This window comes from Schistocerca gregaria, chromosome 4 (genome assembly GCF_023897955.1).
Source record: "Schistocerca gregaria isolate iqSchGreg1 chromosome 4, iqSchGreg1.2, whole genome shotgun sequence".
Taxonomy (NCBI): Eukaryota; Metazoa; Arthropoda; class Insecta; order Orthoptera; family Acrididae; genus Schistocerca; species Schistocerca gregaria.
Window position 1 is genome coordinate 221,117,074 of NC_064923.1, and position 27,127 is coordinate 221,144,200.

Consider the following 27,127-nt stretch of genomic DNA (forward strand, 5'->3'; position numbering starts at 1 on the left):
GCTCCTGCCCAGCTTTCCTACCACGACAGTTGTTGCACCACTCTGTAGCCCACCCGTCCTTACCGTTGTGTACGAAGTCGTACACAAAAACTGTGTGTCAACTGAATGCGACGAATGATTACGTCTTCACCTGTTATTTATACTCGTAATAGGAATTACACTCAGTTTACCACAATATATTTCGTTTGTTAGGCATTTAATTTTTTAGTTGTTTCTTCATTGTTTCATGTGAACATACACTCATGCTCATAAATTAAGAATAATTGCTCAATGTGGTGCTACACAACGTGACACTACACAAAAAAGGCGCTAATACCATAGGCACATAGGGAACACACACGACACAGATCTGTAAGTCCACAGTATTGGTGATAAGTTGAGAAAACCGTCCCGAAACACATGTGCTACAAAACGACAGTTTCCTGCGCAAGTACCCCGACACCAGTATGGGATATGATCACCACGCCCACGTACACAGGCAGCAAAACGGGTTGGCACACTATGGATCAGGTGGTCGAGCAGCTGCTGGGGTAGAGCCTCCCATTCTTGCACCAGTGCCTGTCGGAGCTCCTGAAGTGTCGTAGCGGTTTGAAGACGTGCGCCAATAGCGTCCCAGACGTGCTCGATGTGGTTTAGGTCTGGAGAACAAGCAGGCCACTCCATTTGCCTGATATATTTTATTTCAAGGTACTCCTCCACGATGGCAGCTTGGTGGGGCCGTGCGTTATCATCCATCAGGAGGAAGGTGCAACCCATGCACCCCTGAAAAGGCGGACATACTGGTGCAAAATGACGTACCGATACACCTGACCTGTCACAGTTTCTGTGTCAAAGACATTCAGAGGTGTACGTCTACCATTCATAATCCCACCCTACACCATCAAACCACAACCTCCATATAGGTCCATTTCAAGGACATTAAGGGGTTGGTGTCTGGTTCCTGGTTCACGCCAGATGAAAACCCGGCGAGAATCACTGTTCAGACTGTACCTGGACTCGTCCGTGAACATAACCTCGAACCACAGTTCCAATGACCATGTACTGTGTTCTTGATACCAGGCTTTACGGGTTCTCCTGTGACCAGGGGTCAGTGGAATGCACCTTGCAGGTCTCCGGGCGAATAAACCATGTCTGTCCAGTCGCCTGTAGACTGTGTGTCTGGAGACAACTGTTCCAGTGGCTGCGGTAACGGCCCGATCAAGGCTACCTTCAGTACTCCGTGGCCGTCTGCGGGCACTCATGGTGAGACATCGGTCTTCTTGTGGTGTACACTGTGGACGTCCCGTACTGTAGCGCCTAGACACGTTTCCTATCTGCTAGAATCGTTGCCATAATCTTGAGATCACACTTTGTGGCACACGAAGACCCTGTGCTACGACCTGCTGTGTTTGACCAGCCTCCAGTCACCCTAATATTCTACCCCTCATAACGTCATCAATATGTGTTCTTTAAGCCACACTCTCACCATTAGTACGTCTGAAAACGTATGCACACTTACTCGCTGCACCGTACTCTGACATGCACCAAAACACCTCTGTTTATGTGGATTGCTGCCAGCACCACCGTGCGACGACGGAAGGTCAAATGCACCGCATGGTCATACCCCGAGGTGATTTAAATCCACAAACCGCCCATCAGAGCGTTGTTTCACAATGTATTAACATTATCCTTAATTTATGAGCATGCGCGTAGAAATTCGAAGTAAATCGGCCAAGAACTTTGAAGTAAATCTGTCAAATACTCTTCGAGATTGCACGTTAAAAGTATCCATACGTAGCAGGACGTATAATGTGCATATTTGTGTCTGGCCAACTCAGAGCAAAACATAATATTCAGAAAACATCCACCAACTTGGCCTCTTCAAGGGTTGTCTCATCCCAGCACAAAAGCAGCGCGTAGATCGTGAGTCTGTAAAGGAAATACTCATAGACTAGCTAAAGCTTACTGATATTAAAATCCAGAAGTTTGTTGGGGCAGTTTTTAATTCCACACACACCAGAGAACACTGATCATAGAAATGGAAACAAATGTATGCCTACAAAAGTCGCACGTGAAGTAAGTAATCATCCATGCCATTTACTTATACAGTATAATCCTTGCAAATTAATAAACATTGTACGAATTTTACATATTTCACCGATAAAATCTCAGTATTCTCTGGTTTGCTTGCAGGCTTCCGATTTTATATATGCACTAAAATCCATTCGACTGTACGGTTCGGCCCTCTACTACAGACTGTAGTGTATGGCGCATAGCTCGAGCTGACTTGGGTAGCAAGAATCGCTTCACTGGGCTTTCGTTCGGCACATAGCCAATAACATACGTTCGGCTCCGTCGCGTTACTCATTTTTCGGAAATTAATATAAAGATGAAATTTTAACTGCGTGTGGATAGCATACTATTGAAAAGTTGTCCCCTACAATTGTAAACAAAATGTGAAACATGTTATTAATAATTAATGTAAGTATGAGATCTGGCTTGGTGGCTCCAGGGTAATACCGTTATCATCCATCACACCAGCCATTTTGATTACAAGGTTGTTCAGTTGGTGCACTTTCTCACGAAAGATGTACTCACACTAATATCTGTTGTCCGTACCTCACACTAGTTTATGACGTCATGGTTCAGCTACTGCATCTTCGCTCAGCTGAGATGTTAAGTGTGAGAATGCGTCTTATGGCCCCAAGAGCAAGAAATGTCTCCCGTACAAACGTTGTGAAAGGGACAGAAACAGTTTTGCTGCGGTGTGGTTAGCAGGTGTACCACAGTCTGCGAATGTATAGCACATATACTGAAAGGGTATTCCAGAGCTGAAGTACGTGGTACAGTACAATCCTTGTGAGAATAACATCTACATTGCACCGAGATCCGCTGTGAAATTCTGCCAGTATATGGACCAGATGCAATGTCGCGTCCAGACGTAGTGTCCCTGCGAGGTGGCGCAGTGGTTAGTACACTGTACTCGCAATAGGGAGGGCAACGGTTCAAACCTGCGTCCGGCCATCCTGATTAAGATTTACCGTGGTTTCCCAAAACAACTTCAGGCAAATGCTATAATGGTTCCTTTGAAAGGGCACGTAGCCGACTTCCTTCCACATCCTTCCCTAATGCGGAGGGCCGATGAACTCACTGTTTGCTCCCCTCCTCCAAATCAACCAACCAGGCAACCTAGTGAAATGGATCCAATAATTTGACCAAGGCCACACAGACGTCGATGATGCTGATCGGAAACGAAGTCATCGACATCGAACACAGAGCACTGTGTCCTGGCTATCGAGAAACTGATTCGCTGCAATTATAGATTTTCCAGAGATGAAAACATTGGTACAGCGAATGGCTTTGAGACCAAGGACTGGATTTCTACCGTTGAAGAATTGAAAGATTGCAGAATGTTCCGGCCGTTGTTTATAGCGGTGTGTATCGTGTCACTTTTGAAGTACGAAAGTTACTTGTCCTGCCTTAATAATATGTAACTTATTTTTCAAGTCGTTTCCTATTTAAGATTAATACTGTTGCTGAATCAACCTACAAGCATGTGATAAAATCTCTCTAAATCTTAAGACGATAATGATTTTTAGAAATTGAACTAGACAACAGCCTTTCTACAAATTTTATGATTTGTGTGAAATGTGTTTTGACTGTGCTGGTCTAATTTCAGTAATCCAACTTGCTTACTGCGTTGTGCCCAGTTGTCGAATGAAGCTATGTTACGGCTTTCTGACTCTGTGTTTTGTGTTTCAGTGTTCAGTGGGTTATCTACGTTATGTACATCGTACCTTTCTTTGTTTGCAGGTATGTCGCCGCCATGTTCTGCTACTGACGCCTCAAAAGCGGGATGTGCTGCTGTTGTAACTTTCTGCAAAGAACTGCCAGCGCCTTGTGGTGACGTTTCAAGTTGTTTAATTTTATTGTCATGCTCTTAAATAATAAGCAGCGCTGCTCTGCTCATGTTCGGTTTCGTAGACGTGCTGCTTTCGTACTGGCCTGTGTTATCGTTTCTACCCATATACAAACAACTTCATTTCGCTGTAACTGTTAGGATTGTTCAGGGCGGTCTGAATTTTAGAAGAGCTTTAATCTAACATAGAGTTTACTCACAGGAGAATGAACTTTCACTCCGCAGGCGAGCATTCGTTGAAATAGTAGATTAGGCTATACGTTTTTATTCGTTTGTCTTTCGCACGCTATTCCATGTACTTTGCGTTTTAATGTTTCAAGGAGTTCCGCTGATTATGGGTATGGATGGACAACGGGCTACTATATTGACTGTTTTAATTTTCAGAACAGCCTACAATACTATCAGTTTCGATACACTAATTAGAAAAATTTTTAAAAATTGAATTCTCTGTCTTGGATTAGATATTATTTGAATCCTACACATGACACCAAAAGTACCCAAGGAACTGGACGTGAAAGGCGCAATGGAGAGACGTAAGAACAGATTTTCCTCAAGGATCAATGTTAGGGCCATTCTTATCGTCCCTAAGTATCACATGCATATGCTCCTTACTATCCCACTCTTTGGCTATGTACAGATTTTCGGTTTTATCTGACCACCAGATTAGAAAATCTAACGGAAAATGCAAAATTTATTAACGATCATCTCCAGGATGCTTACGGCTGCGGCAAAGCAATAGGAAGTAAGCTGAACCTTGAAATCGCAACAACTCGTCACGGCGCATCAACCACCCGTCAGATCGTAGCTGCGAGAAACCTTTCCGAGCGTCTTTCTAAATGATACAGAAATGCCTTACACTTGCTTCAAAATATCACACTGCCGATTTCCGTCCTCCTCCTTTCTCAATCCTTTCTATTACTTCCTCTAACAGATTTCCTGTAGTACTCAACGAGCATTTTATGTTAAACGAACTTATTTTTCTTGTGATTCTTGAGTTTCTCCCGGCGTATTTGATAATCAAAATATCCACGGGTGTACTGCCGGTCTATAGTGTCCAACGGGCACAATATTTCGTGGGGAGCGCCAAAGATGACCTCGGTTTGAGGAAGGCCGGCGTGTGCCAGATTCCGTGTCAATGTGGCAAGTCGTATATTGGTCAGACGATGCGTACCGTCGAGGATCGATGCCGTGAACACCAGAGGCACACTCGACTGATGTATCCGAGCAAGTCGGCGGTCGCTGAACATTGTTTGTCGGAAAATCACGCTATGGAGTATGACCGCACGAGGATTCTGGTACAGACATCGAGATACTGGGACAGCGTTGTTAGAGAGTCCATCGAAATTCGCACCAATGGCGACCTCATAAATCGTGACTGTGGCTATAATCTTAGCTAGGCTTGGGAACCAGCGATTGGGTTAATCAAGAGTAAATCGAGCAAACGCATAGTTGTGACGACCACGGCGGACAGAGCCATCACACCGACGTCATCTCAGACGCCGTCGCAATCTGTTCCATCGCGCTACCGTGGCACGGGCCGCGGACGGCGGAGGGAGCGCGCCGCGGGCGGAAGGTATTTAAATCGGCTGCCGCCGCGACCGAACCCATTTCCCCCTGAGCAGCCATAGCGTACGGATCTCGTGCCGGCACGTTCACAGGAGCTCAGTCCGTCAGTTCACCTGATGATGGCGACATGTTTGATCGCCGAAATATTGTGCCCGTTGGACGCTATAGACCGGCAGTACACCCGTGGATATTTTGATTACTTTTATTGTGTTTACCAGAAGGTATAGGCGTCAGTCATGTTTCAAAAAAAAAGTACAAAAAGTTATTTTTTCGGAGACATTATTAAGGGTAGGATTTTGTTTTGAAACCTAAATTCGCCAGCATCTACCAGAGAATAAATAATTTTAATTTTCTATTACCATGGACATCTCTGAAATTTTGAACTCGCTAGTATACATGGTGATTCAAAGAGAAAGATCAGATTTTAGTTGATATTACAGAAAAATTATGAAAAACAGAAAGACATTACTGGACAGAGGACGGTTCAAAGTTTTATGGTTGCACAGACACTATACTAAACACTCAAAATGAGCACCTTGCGTTGCTCGGGAAGCCCGAGAATGGTAGTCCATTTTATTCCACACTCGAATCAACGGGTCCCTGTTTATTGAACCGACAGCTTCAGCTTCAACAATTCGGTTTCTCAGGTCCTGAAGAGTAGCTGCGTAGATGAGACAAAGATTGTGTCTTTTATGTACCTCCGAAGAAAGAAATCGCAAGGTGTGAGATCTGGTGACATTGGAGCCCAAACCAACGAACAGGATCTTGTTTTTCACAATCCATTATTATGGGATTGTGATATTAAGATAACGCCGCACCTCAAGTTGAGGCGGGGCGCCGTCTTGAGTAAAAATGAAATCACTAGCGTCACAATCTGCCATATGTCCAGGTGTACATTCCTCTAACAGTTTCCTGTGAACACCCATAAACTTTGTGAACAGAAACGGCACAAAACACATTCAGTTTTGGTGAGCGCCTTTTAATGTTGGACCCCGACGCCAGGATTTTATGTCGTCCAAATTCTTACGTTATGGCGGTTTACTTGTAGATGAACGATGGATTAGTCCGAAAAAATGAATCGTTTAGAAAAACTGTCACCAGCCGTATCCTGGATTAGTGAAATGCGTAATTCGTATCTTATGTCATGGTCGCCGGGATGCAACTGATGCTGTAACTGCAACTTGTAGAGCTTCATATGCAGGCGTCGTTTCAGAACACGCCACAACGTTGTTTCAGGAAGTTGAAGTTTCTGGCATTGTCGCCTTGTGGACTTCAAGGGCTCCGTGTGGACGCATCTCGGAAAAGCCTGACATTTCCATCCGACGCTTGTGGCAGACCAGAGCTCTGCCCTTTCCATATGCAACCAACTTCCAAGAATTACGTATGCCAGTATTATATCTGCTTGTACAGAGGCGGCTCCTAACTGAAACGGCGCTGGAATGCATGTTGCACTTGAGCAATGGTTCACTTCGCGCAAATTCCAACACACAACATGATATTTGTCTTGAGGTGTAGTCGCCAAGTTGCTACAAACAACAGCGCAGCTGTGTCAGAACTTTAAGCCTTCCTCTGCCCAGTGAGATAAGAAATATCCTCCTGTCTTTTGTTGTTTGTAGTAAGCAACTGAACTACGTCCTTTCTTTTTGAATCACATTTTTTATAGACAATTTGGTATTATGTTTTCCAACAAAAGTCTGGTTCCTTATTTCAGTTTCAGAATTGGAACACTTAGTACGTCATTTAGATATTTATACATGATAGATGCTTATAACACGTTAAGAGAGTAGATTTAAACTTGCATACTTCTTTCATTAATTTCAGCGTTCACTGCAGAGTTTTCGAGAATTTAATATTACAATAAAATGGATATAAAAATGTCTTTCATGTATCCTACCTTTTATTAGCGTACAATGTTTTCCGCTTTTAGCTGTTTACATAATATTGCGATACTGAGTCGACTCATGGTTTTAAGTTGTATAATGTCAAATAACTAGCAGCAGGAAAGTATAACGAAGCAAATATTACAACCATTCTGCAAATTACACGTAGTGCCTTTGAAGTGGTTATCAACATAGGCATTCGCATCGTCGTGTCATGTAGTTTGATGCACCTCTTCTTATCCATTGATCTTTTTCTTATAATCTTCAGATTGTTCAGTCTTCGCTGTTCCCCTCGCAGGTCTGTATCCATCCTCGCTGTTTGTTCTGAAGTGAGTTCAGCTACTCCACTGCTCATAGCGCTGTGCTTTCGGAGGTTTTTCGTCGTATTACAAACTTTTCCTGAAATTTACTTCGTGACTGTTATTTTGAGAGCTTCCGGTGCCAGTATTTTATAAAAATCTTTTCCTTGGGTCTCCGCTTTCAACGGCGTCACTAATTCTGCTCCCGCTAACAAAATTCAAAGGCGCCGCCTATTACAGTTTTCTCACTTTCCTTATTGTGCCCCCTTAATTGTATCTTTCTACTTTCACCTAATGATCATCGTTAGCGTAAAATATATCGAGATTTTGCAGCTCTTTTTCTCTCAGCGAAAGAACAATGTTGTGTTTACGGCCTCTTGTAATGCGTATCTCATTGATTTTACACACCATTATTTGATGGCTGAAGAGAACTCAGCTGTCAGCTGCCTCGAATTGCTTCACCGAGCGAGGTGGCGCAGTGGTTAGCACACTGGACTCGCTTTCGGGAGCACGAGGTTCAAATCCGCGTCTGGCCATCCAGATTTACGTTTTCCTCAATTTTCCTAAACCGCTCCAGCCAAATGCAGAGATGGTTCATTTGAAGGGGCACGTCCGATTACTTTCCCCGTGCTTTCCCTCCACATGCTTGACACAATCCGAGCTTGTGCTCCGTCTCTGATGACTTCAACGTCGACCGGACGATAAATCCAATCTTCCTTCTTTCCTTCGAACTGCTTCCTTACCTGCACTCGATATCTTGTGTTCTCCTAACACTGTAGAGGTGCACAAAATTATCGCAAACTTATACTATTCAGGAGTAAGATCCCTGTGGGTTTCTAGTTTATTCTTTGCGAAGGGAAGATTGCCTGTCTGTAACTTCGGGCGTATCCCAAGGCAGTGTAATGGAACCGATACTTTTCACAATATATATAAATGATGTAGTGGAAAGCGGCAGCGGTGGCCGAGCGGTTCTAGGCGCTCCAGTCCAGAACCGCGCGACTGCTACGGCCGCAAGTTCGAATCCTGCCTCGGGCATGGATGTGTGTCATGTCCTTAGGTTACTTAGGCTTAAGTAGCTCTAAGTTCTAGGGGACTGATGACCTCAGATGTTACTTCTCATAGTTCTCAGAGCCATTTGAACCATTTGATCAAGTGGATAATGTGGGAAGATCCATGAGGGTTTTAGCGGATGATGCTGTCGTATTACAGAAGGCGTGATACTAGAAGATTGTAGCGAAATGCAGTAAGATCTGCAGAGGATCGATGACTGGTACAGCGATTGGTGTTTGAATCTCAACTTAAACAAATGTTGCAAATAAATAGGTAAAAATTGCATAACACAACTGCACAACAATGACTGTGTAAGGTAACCCTAATTTGCAGATAATAGCCCATTTTACTTTATTTCCAGATTTGTTATTTCACATACATGAAGTGAATGTATCAGCGCTGCAATACCTACACAATAAGGAGCGAGCGGTAGGTTCTCACGCAGTCTAGCAGAGGCGGATGGCCAGGTGGCGCTTTCCGAGCCAGTGGAATGAGGTGCCGATGCAGAAATTGCTCGTGACGTCAGCAAAGAGATTCGTTGGGAGAGTGTATTTATTCTGGTGCGAATCAAGTAATTATTGTTAGTAAATACTTGCTAACGAAAGCTGTCTTCTGCCACTCAGAGATTTGGAGGAGTCTATGAGTCATAAATATTTTCTTTTAGTAATTTTACATTGCCAGGAAACTTTGATATTAATAAATAAATGAATAACTTTGCCTAACCGAAGATGTACGATCTTGTACGAACTATACCGATTGTACACTCAAGTTACAGATGTGCGCCGTAGTCGGCAGTCGTCGATAGGATGTCCTTCGATCTAGTCATGCGTTAGACCATGCTCTCATACCGTTAATAGTTAGCTTATAATCAGTGTTAACAAGATCATTTTACGTTGTTTCTTAATTAAACGCACCATAATGCCATCCCCTGTAAAAATTATTTGCACAAAAACTTCTTTCCGCTTCATTACGTTCTCTCCTACGTCGCTGCTACGGCTCAGCAAGGGGACATAAAACTACGAGAGCATGTCCACGTAACAGGACAAATTCCTAAACGGCGGCTGAGTAAGTCAATTCAAGCACGGACTGGGGAAGTGTGGCCAGCTACACAGTAAGCTGCTTGTACCACATCTACCGACTCACAGCCTAAACTGACATTTCTGGAGGTTTAGTGCGAGTCGTCGGAGCTGAATCGGTGGGGCCACCATTAACGCTGACAAGTACTGTGAGACTCTGAAGAAACTGAAACGGGCAATTCAGAACCGGAGAAGAGGAACGTTTGGCAAGGGCGTACACATTCTCCGTGACAACGCTCGCCCACACATCGCTCGGCAAACCGCTGCTCTCCTGCAGCAGTTTCAGTGGCACATAATCACCCTTCCACCCTATAGTCCTGACTTGGCGCCCAGTTCTCTAGGTTAAAAGAACATTTGGCTGGAAAGCGATTCAGCCCCGACAACGAGGTGAAAGAAGAGGTTCATAACTTTCTGAACAGTATGGCGGCGAGCTGGTATGACATGGGCATACAAAAACTGCCACAGTATCTACAAAAATGCATCGACAGAAATGGTGATTATGACGAAAAACAGCTAAATGTTCAAGCTGTAAACTGATGAAAACTATTGTAGAAATAAACAGTTTACGTACTTATAAAAAATAGGAGACCTTACTTTTTGGATTACCCTCGTAGATTTGTTACCGGTGTGTCTGCTCAATACGCAAATACTACGGAGATGCACCGTGAACTCAAATTGGAATCACTGGATGGAAAACGACGTTCTTTTCGCGGAACACTGTTGCGCAAATTTGGAGAACCAGTATCTGAACCTGACTGCAGAACGATTCCATTGCGGCTAGCAAACATTTCGCGTAAGGACCGTAAAGATTTTTAAGAAAAATTGTGGCTCGTACAGAGGCATATACACAGTTGTTCTTCCCTCCCTCTGTTTGCAAATGGAACAGGAAAGGAAATGAGTAGTAGTGGTACAGGGTACCCTCCGCCATTCACCATACGGTGACTTGCGGAGTATTTGTGTAGATGTAGATGGAAGTCTTGTTTGTCTGATTCAACCAGGATCACTGACTCCATGGGGTGTAGGCTGACACTGCTTTGTATAATCTTCACCCAAAAAGTTGTAAAAAAAATTGTTGCGCATTTTTACACTTGTATTGAATCACTTACTTTCAGCTCGTATTCGGCTTTTCTGTGGACTGACGTATGTATGCTCTGCCCACTTGCATTGCTTGTGCGTGGCAGACAGAGGGAAGTGCACTGCAGCGTGAGCTCGGTACAGCAATGTTGAATAAAAGATAAGCCCTCCAGTTACGCCAGCCAGCGCGACTGTTAACGAGAGGTTACAGGTTGCGGCATTCGCAATACTGGCGACCCCTGCCTCGCGACTTGATAGACACAGGCGGTTTGTCCATGACAGCGCTGCAATCAGGTGCCACGAGGCGATAGCAACACTGACTTACGATTATTACTTCAAGTTTATTTAACTCATTCAGATAAAAGTGGTACACCGTACGTGTACACATATCTGTCCTTCCGTTCGGGTCATTTATCATGCAATGGAAAGAGTAGTTTAATGAGCAAAGAATATGGGTTGGGTGTACACCCAAGAGAAAAAAAAAATGGTTCAAATGTCTCTGAGCACTATGGGTATTAACGTATGAGGTCATCAGTCCCTTAGAATTTAGAACTACGTAAACCTAACTAACTTAAGGACATCGCACACATCCATGCCCGAGGCAGTATTCGAACCTGCGACCGTAGCGGTAGCGCGGTTCCAGACTGTAGCGCCTAGAACCGCTCGGCCACCACGGCCGGCAAGCCCAAGAAAGATGACATCAATGAGGGTCAACAGAAATGAGATTACCGACGAACTTAACATGAAAATTTGGGACCACGAAGTACACAAAAGAATTCTGCTACCTTCCACGCAAAACAACACGTGACGTACGAAGCAATAAAGATATAAGGTGGTGCAGACTATCACAGGCAAAGAGGTCATACCTGCCCAAAAAAAGTCTATCAAACATCAGCCTTAATTTGAGGAAAAAAGTTTTTGAGAACAGATGTCTGGAGTGCCGAAAAGTGAATCATGGACTGTGGGAAAACAGGAAAAGTAGAGAATTGAAGCGTCTGGGGTGTGGTGCTATAAAAGAATGTTGAAAATTAAGTGGACAGATATGACAAGAAATGACGAGGTACCATAGAATCAGTGAGGAGAAGAGCATGTTGAAGACGGTAACGTGATGAGGGGACAGGATGACAGGACATGTGTTAAGACTTCAAAGTACTTGAGCAGATGTGGAAGGTATAAACTGTTTAGAAAACAGAGATTCAAATATATCTGACGAACAGCTCAGGTCGCTGGGTGTAAATGAAGACATTGCCACAGAGAAACGGTCGCGGCAAGTTATCAGAAGACTGATGACACGAAAAAAATATATTCATTTAAAATAAAAGTAATGAAAGGTACGTTTTAAAATAGCTCGCTAAATTTATGAAAAGTTCACTGAAACACTGTATAGTTTTTTGGCATTATCAGTTTTTTTGCAATGTCAGTTTCGAAAATTTTACGATCGTCACATAGCGGCATTACGTTCACAAGACCAATAGTTTATGACTTGTTGCATGTTTTGAGAGTCATGATGCTAAGGACTGGGCTCCTACGTCTTCCACAACAATTGTATTTTTTCGTACAGCGGGAAGTGTGCTGTTGATAGTCATTTCATTTTACTGCTTAGTTTTTGTCAGCACAATCACGAGTGTTTCGAGCTGAACACCCTGATTTCATATTAACACCACGCATTTAAATATGGGCCGAGAGCACGAAATTGTGGACGTTAAACACGTGGCGTTTTTATGAAATAAGGTTGTTCAGTATCAAAGCGCAAATAATGTCCCTCTATGAGCTGTAGCTCGAAGAATTGTAACTGTGGACATTGGGTCTATCAACGCCATTTTCAAGCAAAAAATACAAGCTATCAGAAGAAACTGTTGCACTTTGATTGGCAAAAAGCGGATTAATATTTCTCTCCTGATTATCAAAATGTTCTAAACAGAGAACGGGAAGAAATAGTAGATTGGTTTAAAAATAAATAATGAGTTTTGTTCGGTAGATGCTTTAAATGAGCTGTACCCTATTCTCACAGTTTTCTCATGTCACCCGTAGGCAAAGTAGTTTCTATTAGATGTGATGATTGTCTTCTTCTCCTTCTTTTTCTTGGCCGTATCCCACGTCTTCACTGGATCCTCATGTTATTCTAGATTTGGCAATGTTAGTGGTGAACTGTGCCCGAATGCCCTACCTGTCGATGCCCCTTTCCCGTGGGACGGAAGCTGCTAGTGTTAACCCCTGTGAAAGTTTGCGAACGTTATCTGAATGTTTGCGAATCGTCTAACTGGGGCGGGACGTGGGTATCAGCCCGGTATTCACCTAGTCAAATGTGGGAAAACGCCCAAAAACCACATACAGGCTGATCGGCACATCGGCCGTCGTTGTTAATCCTCCGGGCGTATTCTGTTTGGGATCGGCGCGCCTTCTCAAATTCACGAAGTGGTGTACTAACAAGCACGGTTATCCGGGTGGATCAGAGGTCATGGTTGTCTAATGCGGATAATGCGACATGACGCAGCTTGAGCCGCCTCACACCAGTCCAACTCAGTTAACATTTAAGAATCTTCAAAACGTTTTTTGTAGTGATGGAATTCACAATGAACGAAAACTCGTCAGCCGCCTTAACTGTCATGTTGTCCTTTATTGAGAACGCTATACCGCTTTCGCCCCGTTGCAGGTGCAGGATCAGGTGATGCAATGATTAGTCCTCAAACAATCGGGAAGCTACGATGTGCCATAGTTCATTTGCAGATCGAAGATGTTAAAGGCTGTTGTCAATAGTACACTCATGCTCATAAATAAAGGATAATGCTGATACATGGTGAAACAACGCTCTGATGGGCGGTTTGCGGGTTTAAATCACCTCGGGGTATGACCATGCGGTGCATTTGACCTGCGGTCGTCGCACGGTGGCGCTGGCAGCAGTCCACATACGCAGAGGTGTGTTGGTGCATGTCAGAGTACGGTGCAGCGAGCAAGTGTGCAGACGTTTTCAGACGTGCTAATGGTGACACTGTGTTGAAAATGACTCAAAGAGCACATACTGATGACGTTATGAGGGGTAGAATATTAAGACGACTGGAGGCTGGTCAAACACAGCAGGTCGTAGCACGGGCCCTCCATGTGCCACAATGTTTGATCTCAAGATCATGGCAACGATTCCAGCAGATACGAAACGTGTCCAGGCGCTATAGTACGGCACGTCCACAGTGTACAACACCACAAGAAGACCGATATCTCACTATCAGTGCGTGCAGACGGCCACGGAGTACTGCAGGTAGCCTTGCACGGGACCTTGCCGGAGCCACTGGAACAGTTGTCTCCAGACACACAGTCTACAGACGACTAACCAGACATGGTTTACTCGCCCGGAGACCTACAAGGTGAATTCCACTGACCCCTGGTGACAGGAGAGCCCATAAAGCCTGGTGTCAAAAACGCAGTTCATGGTCATTGGAACTGTGCTCCCAGGTTATGTTCACGGACGAGTCCGGGTACAGTCTGAACAGTGATTCTCTCCGGGTTTTCATCTGACGTGAACCAGGAACTACATACCAACCCATTAATATCCTTGAAAGGGACCTGAATGGAGGTCGTGGTTTGATTGTGTGGGGTACACCCCTGCATGTCTTTGACAGAAGAACCGTAACAGGTCAGATGTATCGGGACGTCATTTTGCACCAGTATGTCCGCCTTTTAAGGGGTGCAGTGGGTCCCACCTTCCTCCTGATGGATGATAACGAACGGCCCCACCGAGCTGCCATCGTGGAGGAGTTCCTTGAAACAGAAGATATCAGGCGAATGGAGTGACCTGCCTGTTCTCCAGAGCTTAAACCCCGTCAAGCACGTCTGGGATACTCTCGGTCGACGTATCGCTGCACGTCTTCAAACCCCTAGGACACTTCATGAGCTCCGACAGGCACTGGTGCAAGAATGGGAGGCTCTACCCCAGCAGCTGCTCGACCACCTGATCCAGAGTGTGCCAACCCGTCCAGCCTGTGTACGTGTGCGTGGTGCTCATATCCCATATTGATGTCGGGGAACATGCGTAGGAAACAGTGGCGTTTTGTAGCACATGTGTTTCGGGACGGTTTTCTCAACTTATCACTAGTACGGTGGACTTACAGATCTGTGTCGTGTGTGTTCTCTTTGTGCCTATACTATTAGCGTCAGTTTTGTATAGTGCTACTTTGTGAGCCACCACATTTTGCAATTTATGAGTGTAGATTACTGACTATGGGACGTCACTACTTCCCGATTGTTTGAGGACTAATTATTGCGTCACCTGAGACCGCACCTGTGACATTGCGAAACCGGAGTTCCCAGGGACTGCAAAACTATTGAAGCGGCCTGAAGACTCTTCATTCACCGTAGATCCCATCGATTCAGAATAAATTTTTTACTAAAACAGTTTGCAGAGTCTTAAATATTAATGTACTTTTTAGCTGTGGCTTCCCTATGTAGGTACCAACTCAGATAAATAAGGAAATCCGATTCTTTCTTTAGTATTTGAAGCGGAACACGTTGTCACAGGAATGCTAAGGTCGTCCTACTGAGTTTGGTATTGGTGGTGGTCAAGTTCATTGTCGCGTTCTTCAAACAATGACTCAGCAACTCCTTCAGTCTGCATTTCTGCATCGTCACCTGACAACACTCGCTACTCGTTTGGGAACAGCACTATCATGCACCTGATTCTCTGGCAACAGCTAGACCAGTGACAGAGTAGAAGGTGTAGTAGTATACTGCCGCCCAGGAACTTCAAAGACCTGCTTCTGCATATTGCACTTGAGGCAGATCATAAAGGAGTGCACGAATTTGCGCACCAAACGATTCGATAGAACTGAAGCACAGAAATTTGTACGTTCTGCGCGTGGCAGTGGGGTCAGTTTCCATGTAAGGTAGTTAGTTAATTACGTGTTCCATTGATCAATAGCACGGAAAAAGCGTTATGATGTGGAACGTGTCAAATGCACACAGGAAACAAGTGGTTTTTTTTACATTACAGTGTTATACCTAAATATTTCTTTTATGTATCCCATTCCCTTTAAAAGGCACAAAATGCATATATTATATCTCCAGATTTATTTACTCATATTCAAGAATTCATCTATGGTACAGAAGGAGTTGTCAGGGAGGTGTGATTTCAATTTGTTTTTTAAACTATTACTGCTGTCTGTCAGACATTTTATTTCATCTGGTAATTTGTCAAAAAGTTTAATAGCAACATATTTTGCCCCTTTCTGTGCCAAAGATACGTTAAGTAAAGGATAGTGTAGGTCTTTCTTTTTCTGGTATTGTAATCTGGAATGTCGCTGATTTTAAACTGGTCCATGTTGTTGAGAAAAAGTTTCATTACTGAGTAAATGTACTGTGAAGCAGCTGTAAGAATTTCTAACCTTTTAAACAGATGCCTACAAGATGTGCGACTGTGAACCCCACACATTATTTTAACTACCTTTTGCTTAAGTGTTGAGTTGCCCCAGAATATTATTCCGTATGACATCAGAGAGTGGAAGTATGAGAAGTGTGTTGGCTTACTAATTTCTACATCCTCAAAATTGGCAATTATTCCGATTGCAGAAGTCGCTGAACCTAGTGGCTTTAGGAGATCCAAAATATGACTTTTCCAATTAAGATTCTCATCTATATGTACACCCAAAAACTTAGTATGCTCCACCCTAGCTACTGACTTCTTTTGATGTGTTATGTTTATTGAAGGAATTATACTTTTTGTAGCAGAAAATTAGATGTACTGTGTGTTTTAAAGTTCAGAGCAAGCCCATTCGCAGAAAACCAATTAAGAACTTTTCCAAAGACCTTATTTGAATCATTTTCCATCGGACTTTCTTTTACTGGATTAATAGTTATGCTTGTATCAAGAGCAAACACTGTTTGTTCAGCATCTTGTTTCACATAAGAAGGGAGGTCATTCACATATATCAAGAACGGGAGGGGACCCATGAACGAACCTGGTGGAACACGTAATGTAATTTCACCCCAGTTAGATGAAGTGGCAAACTCCTTTGAATCACATGAAGCATGTAAAGAGACTTTTTGCTTCATGTTCTGTAGATTCGACTTAAAACACTCATATGCTCTTCCATTTATACCATAGAGTCTCTAACAAGACCGGGTATCTGCGATCCTTTTGCCAATTGACTGCTATTTTTGGGAAAATATTTCAAGTCGTGTAGCATCAATGTTCTCGTGTTGGTTATGGGGTTTTATCGGGGATAGGACTAGCAAACAACCCTGAAAGCACTCATGCAGCTCTTTCTTGGCGATAGGACGTGAAGGCGTTATCAGGTGGCTCGAACATTTGCTTTATTTTACACCAGTGGACTTCTTTCTTGGGGGTGACATCAAAGATGTAGTCTGTGTGCAAGTTCTGACGCCCAAAGTAATTTAAAATGTCGCACGGTTGTAGCGTTTGATATCGATAACTCTGTAATTAATATTGCAGTGTGCTGTGCGTCAGCCGACCGTTGTGGCCGAGCGGTTCTAGGCGCTTCAGTCCGGAACCGCGCTGCTGCTACGGTCGCAGGTTCGAATCCTGCCTCGGGTATGGATGTGTGTGATGTCCTTAGGTTAGTTAGGTTTAAGTAGTTCTAAGTCTAGGGGACTCATGACCTCAGATGTTAAGTCCCATAGTGCTTAGAGCCATTTGCATCTTTTTATTTTTATTTATTTTTTATTTATTTTTTTCTTCTTCTGTGCGTCACCTGCCGTGCTTTTGCGGTCATAGTCGCTGCGGGTCATCGATTCTATTCCCTCCTTGCGCATGTATTTACGATTATGTATTTATAAGTTCTGGATGCTCTGAGATTTATTTATAGAACATTCTTATCTGCTAGAAATTTTTAGGCACATATAAGTAAGAACATTCTCTAATGAGCCTGGCAGTTCAGATCCACGCGTAATTCGTGAGCGCTGAATAAACGTGCTCTCAGTGTAGTTGTGTCCATTCGTCCCATTTTTTCCCGGGACACTCCCATTTTTTCCCATAACGCCCCGCTCTCACGAAAGTTTTGAGGGGTCGCTCAAATGTTCCACTTAGTTGCGATCCCGTTTGGTCAAAATATTTTACGCTATAGGATGTCTGATTTGCGATTTACTGTCCATTGCGCAAGTGCAGGGTGACCCAAAAGTTCATTAACATTTGAAAACGCACTAATTCACGGAATAATGTGGGTAGAGAGGTAAAAATTGACACACAAGCAAGAAATGACAAGGGGTTATATTGAAACTAAAAACAAATGCAAAAACTAGCCAACAGATGGCGGCCATCGAGGGTCTGTCAGCGCCCACAACTGCAGAATTTGGGCTACCGAAAACCTTAGTCGTGAAAATCCTGACGAGAAAGTCATTGTATGGTGTGGATTTACCACATCAAGCATGATCTGAGAATTTTTCTCCTAGGAAGTGTGGGGTGGTGCTGCATTTCAAACTGTCAGCATGTCCGGTGCAAGGTACGTCGATGTATTACCGAATCGCATCATCTCCAGCACGGCTTCTGGAGAGTACTATTTTTATCCAGGATCGCATGCTGAGCCGCCACTTTCGTCGTGCTTGACCTTCCAAGTCCTCACACGTAAGTCCGTCTTACTATTGTTTGTAGTGTTGCCTGAAGTCGCAAGTCTACAGCGATCGTTCGACCTCATTAGTGAAGCTATGACAACATCCGACGGCAATTTCTCACCATACTACTTTTGCTGATAACGTTGTCACTCCACATGTATTGTTGATGAGTTATGGTCGACACGTTGGGCATTTGTTATAAAGAACATAATCTTTGCTAATCATTACTTCGATTCTAATAAAACGCCATACCATAATTGTTTGTCAGTTTTTACCTCTCTACCTTGAAGAACTTAATTTTCACATGTTACCGGACTTACGAGTAATCAGTCCTGTATGTACGCTAGAAGCGCCACTCGTACAACTTGCTCTACAATCCTTGTTTATTTACTGCCAGTGTTTTGTATTGCTGATCATACCTACTAACGTTAACTCTTTCGCCATGCCAAAACGAAAGTGTAATTTTAAGAGCACTGTAAACAATGAGTTTTATTTGATCACTGGCAGTGGAAAAACTGTAGAATTTCCATTGCGCAAATCAAATTGTGCATCTGGACACTGTGGAATATCTGACATTGTGAATCACGTTAACACGTAGAAAAAACGCATGAGTCTCCAGACGAAAATGTACTTCTTATCAAAATAAGTAAAAGTGAAACTACGGTGACAGTGCAGCAGAATAATTGTAAAATGTCGCTTGGAACCACATAAGTGTATGACGGAACAGTAAACCTCTACGTCCATTAAATTTTGACAGTTCAGTTTATGTCCTCCTTTTTCCTTAACTGACCAAGACTTTTTTCTAATTTTTTTAAAAAAATTTACTGTTTTCTAATAAAAATGAAATGGACACCCTATCTCAGTGTCAAGTGTTAATTCTTTGTTTACGACCCTGGTCTCGCAGCTGGTGGCTGACTCCGCCTTCTTTGTGACGAAATAGCTGTGACAGGAAAGTATACGTTCTTTAGTGAAGTCGTTCTTACAATTTAACTGGTAAAGACATGGTTAAACGGTTTCGTAAATATCTGAGTTGAACAGTGTAGTGGAATCAACCTGTACACGTCTTCAAAACAATGGGCGTTTAAAATTGTTATCGAACTTCAACGTAGCTTGAAGAAATCACCTCATGTGCTTGAAAATGTTGATGGGAGCGAACTTTCGAATGAACACGTTGTAGCTTGAACGCTTGCTCTGCACAAGGAACTGCATGTTTGAATCCGAGGCAGCTTCGATATCAAATAAGATACTTCGACCGACTAGGACTGCTGCTGCTAATACACAAAAAAATATCGATTTGTTGTTTCAATATCTCTAAAAAAATGAAATAAAAATAAAAGAGTGGACTACGCCTTTCGAAGGTCATTCTATCATCAGATTCAACTCGTGATGTGGCGTGTGTTTGGCAGATAGCCGTGTAGTGAGAAAGTTGTGTGTCGCGTTGCAGGTGGAATAAATAACAGAACTCAGTACATACAGTCAAAGCGCGGCATACGAGGCGTCTTGTAATTAACAGCGAAAACTACCATAAGCGAAAGTATATGATAGGAGAATCAGACACATTCCAGTAAAGATAGGTCCGTAAACGGTCTATCTGCGTGAGAATCCCGAATATGTGGTGACGAGCCGCCACACACTTCAGTATCAGTAATTGCATTACTTTGTACTAACTAGCGACTCGCCTCGGCTTCACAAGAGTAACTAAGTACCTGCGGCCGGACGGCTTGTCTCGCGTAATGGTAATAAATTATATACACAAACTATCCTCGTGAATCAGCCTATGTACTAGTCAAAACCGTATCGAAATCGAAATCCGTACAGTAGATGAGAAATTAACCTTCAGATACTGACAGAAAAACGCAATCGGAGACTTTTTTTGCTCATAATTGAAATAACTTGTAAATTATATACTCTAAGAGAAGAAAAAAAAAGATGCACCATGAAGAAATCATCCGAATGAAACGGAACAAGTAGATGTGGTGTGTATGTACAGAAGAATAAATGATTAAATTTTCGGAAAAAAATGGATGATATCTTCAAGAAAAAGAGCTTCCGAAATTGAGCAAGTCAGTAACGTGTTTGTCCACCCCTGGCCCCTCTGCAAGTAGCTGTTCGGCTTCACGTGGATTAATAGAGGTTTGGATGTCTTCCTGAGGGATATCGTGCCAAATTCTGTCCAATTCGAGCGTTAAGATCATCAAAACACCGAGGTGATTGGAGGGTCATGTCAAAATCCTCCAAAATTCCTCAGCTGGTGAGAGATACGGCGACCTTGCTGGCCAAGGTAGGCTTTAGCAAGCAGGAAGACAAGCAGTAAAAATTCTCGCCACGTGCGGGCAGGCATTATCTTGTTGTAAGGGTAGCCGACCGCGATGGTCTCGCGGTTCTAGGCGCGCAGTCCGGAGCCGTACGACGCTACGGTCGCAGGTTCGAATCCTGCCTCGGGCATGGATGTGTGTGATGTCCTTTGGTTAGTTAGGTTTAAGTAGTTCTAAGGGACTGATGACCACAGCAGTTGAGTCCCATAGTGCTCAGAGCCATTTGAACCATTTTTTTGTTGTAAGGGTGTTACGAATGACAACCGCAGAGGTCCTGCTATAAAAAGGAATGGCACCCCAGATCATCACTCCTGGTTGTAGGGCCCTATATCGGGAGTCAGTCAGGTTGGTTTCCCATTGCTCTCCTAGGCGCCTCCAGATATCTTCTCTGGTCGTAGTGGCTCAGTTCGAAGCGGGACTCGTCACTGAAGACAATTCTACTCCAGTGAAAAGATTTCAGACGGACGACATGTCTGGAGACGCCCTGGCGAGCGGTGGGATACCAGCCTGACTGTCGAACGCCATACGGACTGATAACTAGGAGTGATGATCTGGGAGGCCATTTCTTTTCATATCAGGAGCCCTTTGGTTGTCATCTACGGCACTATTACAGCTGACGCCTGGTTCATGCACCCATGCTGACGGCTGCTCACTGCCGACGGAAGTCTGGAATTAGCTCGGTAGCACCGCAACTGGACTTGGCGACAGGTGTACTTCCCAAATGAATCACGTTAAATGCTCCATCGGACAGATGGCGGTTGGCGTGCGCGGCGTGAAACGTCTGAAAGATGATGCAACTGCTGAAAGGTTCAAAGAAAACTTGAGTCTAATTTCAAACACGTACCGGACTCATACAGTTATAGATGGTAGTGACTCCGTTATCAGAGAATGTTTTTAGAGTTTTAATTATCTCGATTTATAATTAAAATGGTTCAAATGGCTCTGAACACTATGAGACTTAACAGCTGTGGTCTTCAGTCCCCTAGAACTTAGAACTACTTAAACCTAACTAACCTAAGGACATCACCCAAATCCATTCCCGAGGCAGGATTCGAACCTGCGACCATAGCAGTTGTACGGTTCCGGAATGCGCGTCTAGAACTGCGAGACCACCGCGGCCGGGATTTATAATTAAAAAATATTTCATGTCAAGGTGCATCTTATAATTCAGAGGGGTTGGTAGTGTCTTCAATTTACTCTCGAGATGTTGGCGAAGATACATTTTAAAGCCGGAGGAACGCGTAAAGCATCACCCGAAATTGTGCTAAACGCATTCCTTGAAAATTATTTCCAGCAATTGGTTCATGAGCCTCCTCGAATAGTAAACAGTTCTGAAAACACACTTGACCTCTTAGCAACATATAATCCTGAGCTAATAACAAGCTTCAAAACAGATACAGGAATTAGTGAAAACAGGGTTTCGTAGTGAGATTGAATAACGTACCTACCAAATCCACTAAAAATAAACGAAAAGCATATTTATTCAGGAAGGCAGATAAAAATTCGCTTCGCGCCTTCCTGAGAGTAAATCTCCACTCCTTCCATTTTAACAACGTAAGTAAAGACCAGATGTGGCTTGAATTCAATGAAATAGGTCGCAGGTTCGAATCCTGCCTCGGGCATGGATGTGTGTGATGTCCTTAGGTTAGTTAGATTTAAGTAGTTCTAAGTTCTACGGGACTGATGACCTCAGAAGTTAAGTCCCATAGTGCTCAGAGCCATTTGAACCAATTAACAAACGACGGAGCTGCTTCCCCATGGTACAAAAAACAGTTCAGAACACTGTTGCAGAAACAACGGTAAAAACATGCCAAAATTAAACGAAAGGAAAACGCTGAAGATTGGCGATTTTTAACTGAAGCTCGAAATTCTGCGCGGACTTCACTGCGAGATGCTTATAACAGTTTCCACAACGAAACTTTGTCTCGAAACCCGGTGGAAAACCCAAAGAGATTCTGGTCCTACGTATAGTACTCGTATGCTAGTGGCAAGGCACAAACAATACCTTCTCTGCTGCGCGCTAGCAATGGAAATACTTTCGATGACAGTGCCCCAAAGTTACTAAACACAGCCTTCCGAAATTCCTTCAGCAAAGAAGACGAAGTAAATATTCCAGAATTCGAATCAAGAACAGCTGCCAACTTAGAAGTAGATATGTTCGGAATAGTAAAGCAACTTAAATCACTTAATAGTAGCAAGTCTTCCGGTCCAGATTTTATATCAATTGGGCTCCTTTCAGAGTATGCTGATGCAATAGCTTCGTACTTGACAATCATATAAAAACGTTTGCTCGACGAAAGATCCGTATCCAAAGACTGGAAAGTTGCACAGGTCAAACCATTACCCAAGAAAGGCAATATCCGCTAAATTACGAGCCCATATCATTATCGTCGATATGCAGGAGTTCAAATGGCTCTGAGCACTATGGGACTTAACATCTATGGTCATCAGTCCCCTAGAACTTAGAACCACTTAAACCTAACTACCCTAGGGACATCACACAACACCCCGCCATCACGAGGCAGAGAAAATCCCTAACCCCGCCGGGAATCGAACCCGGGAACCAGGGCGTGGGAAGCGAGAACGCTACCGCACGACCACGAGATGCGGGCTATGCAGGAGTATTCTGGAACGTATATTGTGTTGGAACATTATAAATTACCTCGAAGAGAACTGTCTATAGACACACAGTCAACACATACACTCCTGGAAATGGAAAAAAGAACACATTGACACCGGTGTGTCAGACCCACCATACTTCCTCCGGACACTGCGAGAGGGCAGTACAAGCAATGATCACACGCACGGTACAGCGGACACACCAGGAACCGCGGTGTTGGCCGTCGAATGGCGCTAGCTGCGCAGCATTTGTGCACCGCCGCCGTCAGTGTCAGCCACTTTGCCGTGGCATACGGAGCTCCATCGCAGTCTTTAACACTGGTAGCATGCCGCGACAGCGTGGACGTGAACCGTATGTGCAGTTGACGGACTTTGAGCGAGGGCGTATAGTGGGCATGCGGGAGGCCGGGTGGACGTACCGCCGAATTGCTCAACACGTGGGGCGTGAGGTCTCCACAGTACATCGATGTTGTCGCCAGTGGTCGGCGGAAGGTGCACGTGCCCGTCGACCTGGGACCGGACCGCAGCGACGCACGGATGCACGCCAAGACCGTAGGATCCTACGCAGTGCCGTAGAGGACCGCACCGCCACTTCCCAGCAAATTAGGGACACTGTTGCTCATGGGGTATCGGCGAGGGCCATTCGCAACCGTCTCCATGAAGCTGGGCTACGGTCCCGCACACCGTTAGGCCGTCTTCCGCTCACGCCCCAACATCGTGCAGCCCGCCTCCAGTGTCGCGACAGGCGTGAATGGAGGGACGAATGGAGACGTGTCGTCTTCAGCGATGAGAGTCGCTTCTGCCTTGGTGCCAATGATGGTCGTATGCGTGTTTGGCGCCGTGCAGGTGAGCGCTACAATCAGGACTGCATACGACCGAGGCACACAGGGCCAACACACGGCATCATGGTGTGGGGAGCGATCTCCTACACTGGCCGTACACCTCTGGTGATCGTCGGGGAGACACTGAATAGTGCACGGTACATCCAAACCGTCATCGAACCCATCGTTCTACCATTCCTAGACCGGCAAGGGAACTTGCTGTTCCAACAGGACAATGCACGTCCGCATGTATCCCGTGCCACCCAACGTGCTCTAGAAGGTGTAAGTCAACTACCCTGGCCAGCAAGATTTCCGGATCTGTCCCCCATTGAGCATGTTTGGGACTGGATGAAGCGTCGTCTAACGCGGTCTGCACGTCCAGCACGAACGCTGGTCCAACTGAGGCGCCAGGTGGAAATGGCATGGCAAGCCGTTCCACAGGACTACATCCAGCATCTCTACGATCGTCTCCATGGGAGAATAGCAGCCTGCATTGCTGCGAAAGGTGGATATACACTGTACTAGTGCCGACATTGTGCATGCTCTGTTGCCTGTGTCTATGTGCCTGTGGTTCTGTCAGTGTGATCATGTGATGTATCTGACCCCAGGAATGTGTCAATAAAGTTCCCCTTCCTGGGACAGTGAATTCACGGTGTTCTTATTTCAATTTCCAGGAGTGTATTTAGAAAACATCGTTCTTGTGGAACACAATTAGCTCTTTATTCTCACAAAGTTTTGAGTGCTATCGACAAAGGCGCTTCTGTCTGGAATCGCGTGACCGCTACGGACGCAGGTTCGAATTCTGCCTCGGGCATGGATGTGTGTGATGTCCATAGTTCTAGGGGACTGATGACCTCAGATGTTTAGTCCCATAGTGCTCAGAGCCATTTGAACCTATCTGACAAAGGATTTTCAGATTGATTCCGTATTTTTAGATTTCCAGAAGGCTTTTGACACCGTACGTCACAAGCGGCTTGTATTCAAATTACGTGCGTCTTAGAAATGCGAGCCGGCCGCGGTGGTCTCGCGGTTCTAGGGGCGCAGTCCGGAACCGTGCGACTGCTACGGTCGCAGGTTCGAATCCTGACTCGGGCATGAATGTGTGTGATGTCCTTAGGTTAGTTAGGTTTAAGTAGTTCTAAGTTCTAGGGAACTGATGACCACAGCAGTTGAGTCCCATAGTGCTCAGAGCCATTTTTTTTATAAATGCGACTGGATTCAAGTTTTCCTGTCAGTGAGATCACAGTTCATAGTAATTGCCGGCAACTCATGGAGTGAAACGAAAGTGATATCTGGCGTTCCCCAGGGTATTGTTATGCCGGCCTTTGTGACCGAGCGGTTCTAGGGGGCCTCAGTCCGGAAGCGCGCTGCTGCTACGGTCGCGGGTTGGAATCCTGCCTCGGGCATGTATGTGTGTGATGTCCTTAGCTTAAGTAGTTCTAAGTGTAGGGGACTGATGACCTCAGTAGTGCTCAGAACCATTTGAACATTTTTTTTTTTTTTTTTTTTTTTTTTTTTTTTTTTTTTTTTTTTGCAGAGTAGCCATGTAGACTCAAAAAGCAAACACCCTGCAGGTAGAAGGGAGCATTATTGTTAGGGGAACGTTTTCGTAGCATTCCCTGGGTGATTTCTTCATTCTGGAAAACATAATGGATCAACACAAATATGCGTCTATCCTTGGCGACCGTGTCAACCGCTACTTGCAGTTCGTTTTTCCTGATACGATGGCACCTACCTGCAGGGCAACGCAACTTGTCACACAATTCACAGAGTACGTACGTCGTTCGAAGAGCACCATGATGAGTTTACCGAACCCCCCTGACCACCAAACACCCCGGATCTAAACGTAATCGCGAATCAGTCGGAAGCTTCAGTGGGGCTCTTCGCGCCGGGGACCCTCGACCGAGAGACCTAGCGCACCTAGCCACGGCACTAGAGCCCGCACGGCTCCACGCCCCTTTCGGTACCTTCGAGAACCTCAATGACTCTCTTCATGCACGTCTAGCAGCGGTCCGCTCTGCAAAAGTTGTTTACTCAGTTTTCTGACAGGTGGTCACATTAATGTGACTGGGGAGTGCATTAGTACGAGCTGACAGTATTTAGCCTGCCCGGCTAGCCGCACAAAATTGTCGCAAACTTATACTATTCAGGAGTAAGATCCCTGTGGGTTTCTAGTTCATTCTTTGCGAAGGGAAGCTTGCCTGTCTGTAACTTCGGGCGTACCCCAAGGCAGTGTTATTGAACCGATACTTTTCACAATAGACAGGGTGTTACAAAAAGGTACGGCCAAACTTTCAGGAAACATTCCTCACACACAAATAAAGAAAAGATGTTATGTGGACATGTGTCCGGAAACGCTTAATTTCCATGTTAGAGCTCATTTTAGTTTCGTCAGTATGTACTGTACTTCCTAGATTCACCGCCATGATTTCACACGGGATACTCTACCTGTGGTGCTGCTAGAACATGTGCCTTTACAAGTACTACGACACAACATGTGGTTCATGCACGATGGAGCTCCTGCACATTTCAGTCGAAGTGTTCGTACGCTTCTCAACAACAGATTCGGTGACCGATGGATTGCTTGAGGCGGACCAATTCCATGGCCTCCACGCTCTCCTCACCTCAACCCTCTTGACTTTCATTTATGGGGGCATTTGAAAAGCTCTTGTCTACGCAACCCCGGTACCAAATGTAGAGACTCTTCGTGCTCGTATTGTGGACGGCTGTGATACAATACGCCATTCTCCAGGGCTGCATCAGCTCATCAGGGATTCCATGCGACGGAAGGTGGATGCATGTATCCTCGCTAACGGAGGACATTTTGAACATTTCCTGTAACAAAGTGTTTGAAGTCACACTGGTACGTTCTGTTGCTGTGTTTCCATTCCATGATTAATGTGATTTGAAGAGAAGTAATAAAATGAGCTCTAACATGGAAAGTAAGCGTTTCCGGACACATGTCCACATAACAT

The 27,127-nt window shown here is 44.6% G+C and overlaps 1 protein-coding gene across 2 annotated transcripts in view; it reads left to right on the forward strand.

Moving 5' to 3' along the window:
* The window catches only part of LOC126267123 (protein cycle), a 946,454-nt gene that overhangs the window by 320,644 nt on the left and 598,683 nt on the right, over positions 1–27,127 (forward strand). The gene's annotated exons all lie outside the window — the stretch shown is intronic.